We start from the raw sequence: 8,957 nt of genomic DNA, 5'->3' as shown, positions 1-8,957 counted from the left end.
CGGTTGGTTGAGGAAATAATGAGGAGAGATAGACAATACTTCTTACAAATGATGGCACAAAGTGGAGCCAAGATACCTCATGATTTTGACATGTCTCAAATAATGGAAAATTGACCTTTGCAACATACTCACTCCAACATGGATCAAAGAAGGCCTAATAGTAGAGGACATAGAGGACCACATATGGTGCTTGAATCACCATCGTCTTTGCTTCAAAAACCAGAGGTCCCACACACACATGGTCAAGCATATGATACTAACCTTCGCAGACCATTATGGAAGTCTTATGCAGACAGATATGCTCAAATACATACTCAAGCTACGGATCAGCCAAAGCAATTGGATATTCAAAGGCATGCTCTAAATTTGGACACAAGCAAACCCCGTGTCAAATTTGGGGGCAACACAATAGAACATGACATGCCTGTAGAGTATGGTATAAATACACAAAATAGATATGGTGTTCCTCAACATGAATCTATACCAAGTGGTCCATATACGCAACATCACTATAGACCTCCTCCATATGAACATGTGTATGATCAATATCATCCATATATGCAACATGCTCCTCCTCCAATGGGTGCCTCAAACATGGGGTATGCTTCAAGAAGTCGATCTCCACCTAAGAGCAATTTGGAGCAACAAATCAGGGATTTACAAAAGAAAATGGAGGACATAAATACACCAAAGCCAACATACACAATGAGAGACATATGTCCTTATCCATTCGACAAGAGCATTCCAATGCCTCCATTTCCTACACACTTTGTGACACCTAAATTTGATAAGTATAGAGGAAAAGGGGATCCTAAGGCACACATAAGATAGTTTTTCATAGCTTGCATTGGGGTAGCAGCAGAAGAGACATATTTGATGAGATTATTCCCACAAAGCTTAGGCGATCAAGCCATGGAATGGTTCTCCCAACTCCCACCTGGTATTAAGTCATGGGGTGACTTAGCAGAGGTATTTATTCAACATTTCTCCTACAATATAGAGACAGACATATTAGTCACTACTTTATGCAACACCAAGCAAAAAGAGGGAGTCTTTTGCATCTTTTTTACAAAGATGGAGGAATCTAGCTAGCAGATGCTCTTGTGAAATTCCACAAAAACAAATGGTAGAGATGTTCACCCAGAATGTTAACAAGGACATTGGCTATGATCTAAGGAAAGCTTGTTTGTCCACCTTCAGGGACGTTATTGAAAAAGGCTTAGCAACAGAAAAGGTCCTAATTGAGCAAGGAGTCATTAAGATATTTAAGGAGAACAAAGATGACTTTAAAGGAAAAGACAAGCCAAGATTTTGGAATAAAAACAAGAACACAGTCAATGATGGTGTTGTTGATGCCAACACAGTGCGACCCAAATTCATCTTTTCAGGATCAAGTTCTACAAACAATCAAGTGAATACTCAAACAACTTCTAGATCACGAAGGAAGTACACCCCATTGGGAGAACCACTTGAGTCAATCTTCAAAAAACTAGTGGCGAACAAGGTAATCACAGTTCCAAATTTTCCTCCATGTGAACCAAAGGTTAAACCAAATTGGTGGAATGATGATGAGTATTGTGAGTTTCATAAGAGCAAGGGTCACAAGATAGGAAATTGTCATCGACTGAAGAACATCGTACAAGATCTCATTGATAGAGGTGACATTGAGATTGAGGGACACTCATCCAATCAAGAACATGAGATGTTTAAGGAACCATTCTCAAAGCATGACAAAGGAAAAGCTAAAGTCACAGATGATCAAACCAACTATACCAGAGCATCTTACAACTATGATTCAACCATCAATCACATCTCGATGGACAATTACATCTCTACCATTATCATCAAGGACAAAAACCTTGAGAATTCTACCCAGAGACCCAAGATTGTCTTAAAAGGTGTTGGATCTTCTTTCGAACCTACCTCTGAATGTAATGTCACAACTCGTCGAGGTAAAATTACTTTGATAGGCGCTTCAACTAAAAACACCACTTCTTCATCAACCAAACCTAAGTATGACCTTGTAGAACAGTTAGGGAAGACACCCGTGCTCATCTCCATCCTCAAGCTCTTACGTATATCCCCCACTCATAAAGCTATTCTTGGCAAAATCTTGAGAGACACTACCATTCCTACTGATCTGAATGTGCACCAGTTTCAAGCCATGGTGGGATACCTTTCCATTACACACTCCCTTACATTCATAGAAGCCAATGACACCTCCGTGAGTCAGCCACATAATGCACCACTACATGTTGAAGCCTTCATACACAAACATCGAATAAAGTGAGTCCTGATAGATGGAGGAGCTAGTCTAAACATTTGTACATTGAGCACAATTAAACAATTGGGATATTCTGATAAAGCTGTAAATTCTACAAATAAAATCACCATCAAAGCATATGATGATGAAGAGCGCTCGTCCAAGGGCACGATCACCTTACCTCTCAGAGTTGGGCCAGTCACAAAGGATGTGGTTTGTCAAGTCTTGGATCTAGATCTCACTTATAATATATTGCTACGACGTCCTTGGATTCATGAAATGAGGGTAGTCCCATCAACATATCACCAATGCATTAAGTTTCCTCACAATGGAGTCGAAGTAACAGTTAACGGTGATCCTAATCCGTTCATATATTGCAATAATCTGAGATCACAAACTGAGACCATCGTTCCCAGTAATCATGAAGCTGTTCCTTCTTCGGCATACATTGATCCTGAGTCATTGAAACCTTCGACATCAAAGAAAGGTGAGCTTAAAGGCAAATTTCAAGACAAAGGCATGGGAGAATACACTTTGAATCAGACCATGTACTTACGACAAGTCATGAGTTCCCCAAAAGAATATGGAAGACCACATCCTAACAAGCAAGTATCCATTGTGGTAATTGAATGGGACCCTTCTACCTTTCAAAGATGGGGCGAACTAGAAGAGGAAGACTTATACAAAATGCTCTATAAGGACATTGAAGATGACACACAAGATCACATCAATATACCCTGTGAGAAATACGGCAAAGGCTTCAAGATTCTACAAAAATTCGGGTATGATGGAAAAGCCCTCTTGGGTTACGAAAGGAAGGTATCATTGAACCTTTACAACCTGAATTGATTTTCAAAAAGGAACGCTCGAAGGGACTTGGTTTCCTGACTTCCAAGGTCCACACTAAAAGCACAGAAGAAGCATTACAAATCAAAGCTGCCAAAATTCAACAAGAGGATCACTATTCCACAGACTCCAACGAATGGGAATGGGGTTCAGACAAATCTTCCAATGACTACGAGCTCACTGAGACATTCAGAGAGCCAGATGAACCCACAGAAGAAGAGGAATTTTATAAAAAGTTCAGAGTTGGTCAAGGAACAACCCATGAGGATTCCACATAGTCCTTGTCTCAAGGTTCTAGGTTGAGGTCACATAGGATGAGAACACCTGTCCTAGAATGCACTACTAGTGATGACAATTTGGATTCGCTCACGATTGAAACTGATGAGGAGAGTGCTATCGATGACCTTGATAATTACCTTGACATACCTGAATATAATTGCATCCTCACTCTTAGCCCTGCTAACTCCAAAGACATTAAAGGCCTTCCCCTTGTTCACCATCAACTCATTCATTGGGATTATGAAGGACCAGCACAATTTGACACATTCCAAAATGATGAAGCTATTATTGACTATCTTGGCATACGAGACGATCTTCCTCCTGGGGACCATAAAGCAGGATACACTATAGAACTCAACAACATGGTATATTTTGGTGAGGGTGTCGGACCTTCCAGTCGCAAAAATGTGAAAATAAGAACAAACCAAGGGTCTTATGGCGAAAACCACACTGTGGCATTATCTAACCCCAATATTGACTTGATTGTTGATCTCACAACAAGTCATGAAATGTTATCATTGATGGATGGATTTTCTGGTTATAATCAAATAAGAATCACACCTGAGGATCAACACAAAACATCATTCACTTGTCCTTGGGGAACTTTCTGTTGGAATGTCATGCCCTTTGGGCTAAAAAATGCAGGTGCTACATATCAAAGAGCCATGACTACTATCTTTCATGATCTCATGCACATAACCATGGAAGATTATGTTGACAATATCTTGAGTAAATCAATAGATAGAGATACACATTTGGACATACTTTCAGTCATCTTTGATCGGTTGGAAAAGTACAAAGTAAGATTAAACCCCAAGAAATGTGTCTTTGGAGTAACCTCTGGGAAGCTCCTAGGATTCATTGTGTCTAAAAGAGGAATCAAAGCCGATCCAGCAAAAGTCAAAACCATCTTGGAGATGCAACCACCTAGAAATATTAGTCAACTTCGATCCTTACAAGGGAGACTCCAATCTATACGGTGATTCATAGCACAACTTGCAGATATGTGTAATCCTTTTCAGCACTTGCTACATAAAAACATCAAATTCAAATGGGATGATAACTGTCAATGGGCTTTTCAGACACTCAAAGATTATCTTTTGAACCCGCCAGTTTTGATGCCACCAGTTCTAGATCAGCCTCTGTTACTATACATATCAGCTACTCCAACAGCACTGGGGGCACTCTTAGCACAACAAATTCCTGAGGGCAAAGAAAAGGCAGTATACTATATCAGTTGCACATTGGTGTGATATGAGCTAAACTACACATCAATTGAGTGTGCATGTCTCATCGTGGTCTTTGCTTCATAGAAACTATGACATTACATGCTCACTCATAAGACTAAGTTGATTGCAAGGATCGATCCGTTGAAATACCTTCTCAATAAAGCAACACTTACTAGGCGACTAGCCAAATGGGTAATGATCCTGAGTGAATTTGACATCGAGTATGTGGATAGGAAAGCAATAAAAGGACAAGCCATCGCAGATCAATTAGCAGATGCTCCCATGATTGATGATGTTCCTCTAAGTTCAGAATTTCTAGATGAATCCATTTTAACAATATCACATGCAAAACCATGGCAACTATACTTTGACGGCTCATACACACAGCATGGGGCAGGAGCTAACATCCTCTTTATAACTCCTCAAGGACACTCTATACCAAAATCATACCGCTTATCATTTCCTTGCACTAGCAATATAGTGGAATATGAGGCATTAACAACTGGATTACGGATCGCAGTTCAGTGGAAGATCCAGGAACTTCATGTTTTGGGGGATTCTCAACTTGTCATCCATCAAGCAACTGATGATTACCAAACAAAAGATGAAAAATTAATGCCTTACAAACAAATGGTGGATGAACTGAAACAACACTTCACAAAGATAGATTTTGAGCAGATACCAAGAGAGCATAATCACACCGCAGATGCCATGGCTACAATTGCTTCACTGATCGATCTACCTCCAAATGAGACCTGCTATGAGTTCTTGGTGGATAACCTTTTGGTTCCTTCATATGAGATCACTCCTACTGAGATGATATGTGTTGTCAGTCCCGAGTCCTAGTTATATGGTTCTATCTTCACATACCTTCGCGACAATATCCTACCTCCTGATCTATCAAATAACCAACATCACACCTTCATTCACAAATCCTATCGCTATGTCATTTTAGCTGATATCCTATATCGGCGAGGTTTAGATGGCACTCTTCTTAGATGTTTAGAAAGCGACAAAGCTCAGATTGCATTATGTGAAGTACATGAAGGGATATGTGGTCCACATACTAGTGGTCCTACCTTAGCCAAGAAACTCATTAGGACTGGATATTACTGGCCCAATATGGAAAAAGACTCATATCAGTTTGTCAAGAAATGTAAGCAATGTCAAATTCATGGAGACCTCATACATGCGCCAGCACAAGAATTACAACCACTTGCATCTCCTTAGCCCTTTTGTCAGTGGGGACTCGATCTCATAGGCAAGATTCACCCTCCTTCTTCTAATGGTCATAAATTCATTATCACTGCCATAGAGTATTTCACAAAATGGATTGAAGTCGTGCCTCTCACACAAGTCACTGGAAAATAGATTGCTACGTTCATCCTTAATTATATCATTTGCCGATACGGTATTCCTGTTTCCATTATCACTGATAATGGGCGTCCCTTCAAAAATCAAGATGTTCATGAACTCTGTGACCACTTTTGTATTTCCCATCATTTCTCCACACCATATTGTCCCCAAGGTAATGGTCAAGCTTAGGCGTCTAATAAAACAATCCTTAAAATCCTCAAGAAGATAGTCGACGATGCTGGCCGTAATTGGCATATCCAACTTAATCCTGCACTTTGGGCCTATCGTACAAGTGTTTGCACACCTACAGGAGCTACACCCTATTCACTTGTCTATAGCACTGAAGCCATCTTGCCTATTGAGGTCGAGTTACCCTCTTTACGAGTCTCTTTGCAAAACATCATCAACGATGAAGACTATAGGGTCTCTCGCTTACAAGAACTTGAACTGCTGGATGAACGAAGACAAACTACTTTTAATCATCTCAAGGCTTACCAATAATGAATGAGTCACAGCTACAATCACAAAGTCAAGCCTCGCACATTTGAGGTAGGTGACTTGGTTCTCAGAGAAAACCCCAAAAATTAGCAAGACAGAGAGAAGAAGGGCAAGTTCGAACCAAATTGGCTTGGTCCTTACATCATTACATCAGTGTATGGATCTGGGGCATATCAGCTCTCAACTACAGAAGGTGAACCTTTGGAGGATCCTATCAATAGCATGCACCTTCGCAAGTTCTACACATAGCTCTTCGGAATATCCTAATTCAAAAATACAAAAAAATCAAAAAATTCAAAAATACAAAAAAAATTATAAAAACAAAAAAAATCGCTACTTGGTGAAAACCTGGCAAACAGGCACCTTGTGACATAGAAAACATTGAAAAAATCAAAAAAAGTAAAGAGAAATAATTTCTTCCAATGGTAAAAACCACTTCGGTGGTGCCCTGGGCAAGTACCATGGTGAAAACTGGGTCACCAGCGCCATGCGTAGAGACATTTCTCCTCCCTCCTTCAGGATCCACTTTCATCCTTTCACTTTGCACACACTCACGACCAAATTCATCCATAATAAACTTACTCATTCCCATCATGGCTTATTATTGATCTACCTAAGATTGGTTAGCCATTCATAATAACCTTCATTTTCATCCCTTTCCATCCATAATAAATCAGATCCTATCTGTTGCTACAGCAAATCCTATGTCTAAGTGATGGGTTTGGAACTAAGAACATCACTTATTTTCGAGGAGTACAGTTTCTTCCAGCTTCCTTCAGTCTATCCATGCACAATCCACAATAAAGAAACATTTGCATCGCCAGTCCGCAATAAGGTCTCGTCTTCTTCGCAATAAAGTATCAGTTTCATGGATTCAGTCAGTTTCAGATGAGACACAACAACAACAATGGGCTTCCACAAAATCAAATCTTTCAACAGACTCAGACAACATATGGTTCCATGCTATCTATCCTTTTTGTGAAAGTAAACATTGTGACCACAATCAAATAATACTTATACAAGTGACAAGAGACACTAAACTTGAGGACTACAGTGAATGTTTTTGTTGAGTCTTGGTTTTCTTTTGATTTTATCTTTTGGTGACATGTCTTTGAGCTTTTCCAGGATGTCTTTGACTAGAGATTATATCTCCAAGATGTCTTTGACTAGAAAGGCGAGGATGGGGTATCATCACCTATTTGTATTTGTTGTCTGTGGATTGTCTTTTAGTAATGCTATGACTTGTCCAAGGATATGAGGACACTGTGAGTCTAGTATGAACTGGGGCATTCCTTGTTTGTGACTATCTTATCTCCATGCAAATAGGTACAATGACTTTTTGGGTTGAACATATGCCTCGATTGTCATAACCTGCTTGCCATAATAAAGCTCAATGATGATAACGCACAAGAAGCTTTTTCACGTTCATATCTTCTATCTTTCATCCCCCTTTCTTGATTGACTTCCATCGTCCTTCTTGAGTCCACGTAGCCTGCTATCACATGACTGAGTATAGTGACACACCAAAAACATTTGCATTTCATGTAGTTTGCACCTACATTACCACATATAAGCATTTCATACATACATATAGATATCACAAATACATCACATCCTGCACACAACACCTGTTAGCACAATTTACATTTGCATTATCATATTCATCTGCATTACATACATTCACATTTGCATCATGCATACACATATAAAACATAATAGAACAAAAATATTGCATTTCATTATCTACATATTTGCATCCATATCATAAGCATCACATAGAAACATCATAGAAACACATAGAAGCATCACATAGGTACACATGCATATAGCTGCCGCAAAGATGAATCATCTAATATATATATATATAAAAAGTGTCATGATACAATGATTTCAAAATCATATGGCTACAATCACCCACAGGTGTCTACATCATCATACAAAAATGGTACAATACTGATACATAGGGAGCCCTCTAAGGCTATGATGAACTCCCTCCCTCGGAGCCACCTGGCCTTGACGGAATCTGAGCCCCTGAAGGACCCACCCCAGGATCATCCCTCCTGTCCCCTCTATCTGGTGGTGGTGGAGGACCCATAACCCCACCACTAGATGCCTGTCTCCTCCAGCTCCCTCCTGTAGTTGTCGCTATCCGCGATGGTCTATGGAAGCTCCTCACCCTCTAATCTGCTGGCACTGCACCATAATAGAGGTCCTGCTAGTAGGAAATCTCCTCTCCTGCCCATAGAACATAGGTGTATCCGGCCCTTGTGTCCTCCGCTACCTGTCTCCCCACCCTTAGCGCTATCTCAGCCTCTGTATAGCGCTGAATAGCCTGGTCTCTCTCCCACTCAGTATCTCTAAGCTGTCTCTTGAGCTGATACCTCTCCCTCTCCAGCTCTTGGATCTCATCTGCCTAGCCCTGGCAGATCTCCCTGAGCTCAATCAGCTCATCCTCCTCAGTGTCAGCCCCCTCCACCTCTACCTAT

This window comes from Cryptomeria japonica, chromosome 11 (genome assembly GCF_030272615.1).
Source record: "Cryptomeria japonica chromosome 11, Sugi_1.0, whole genome shotgun sequence".
Lineage (NCBI taxonomy): Eukaryota > Viridiplantae > Streptophyta > Pinopsida > Cupressales > Cupressaceae > Cryptomeria > Cryptomeria japonica.
The sequence above is the reverse complement of the archived record's forward strand: the minus strand, read 5'-3'. Positions refer to the sequence as shown.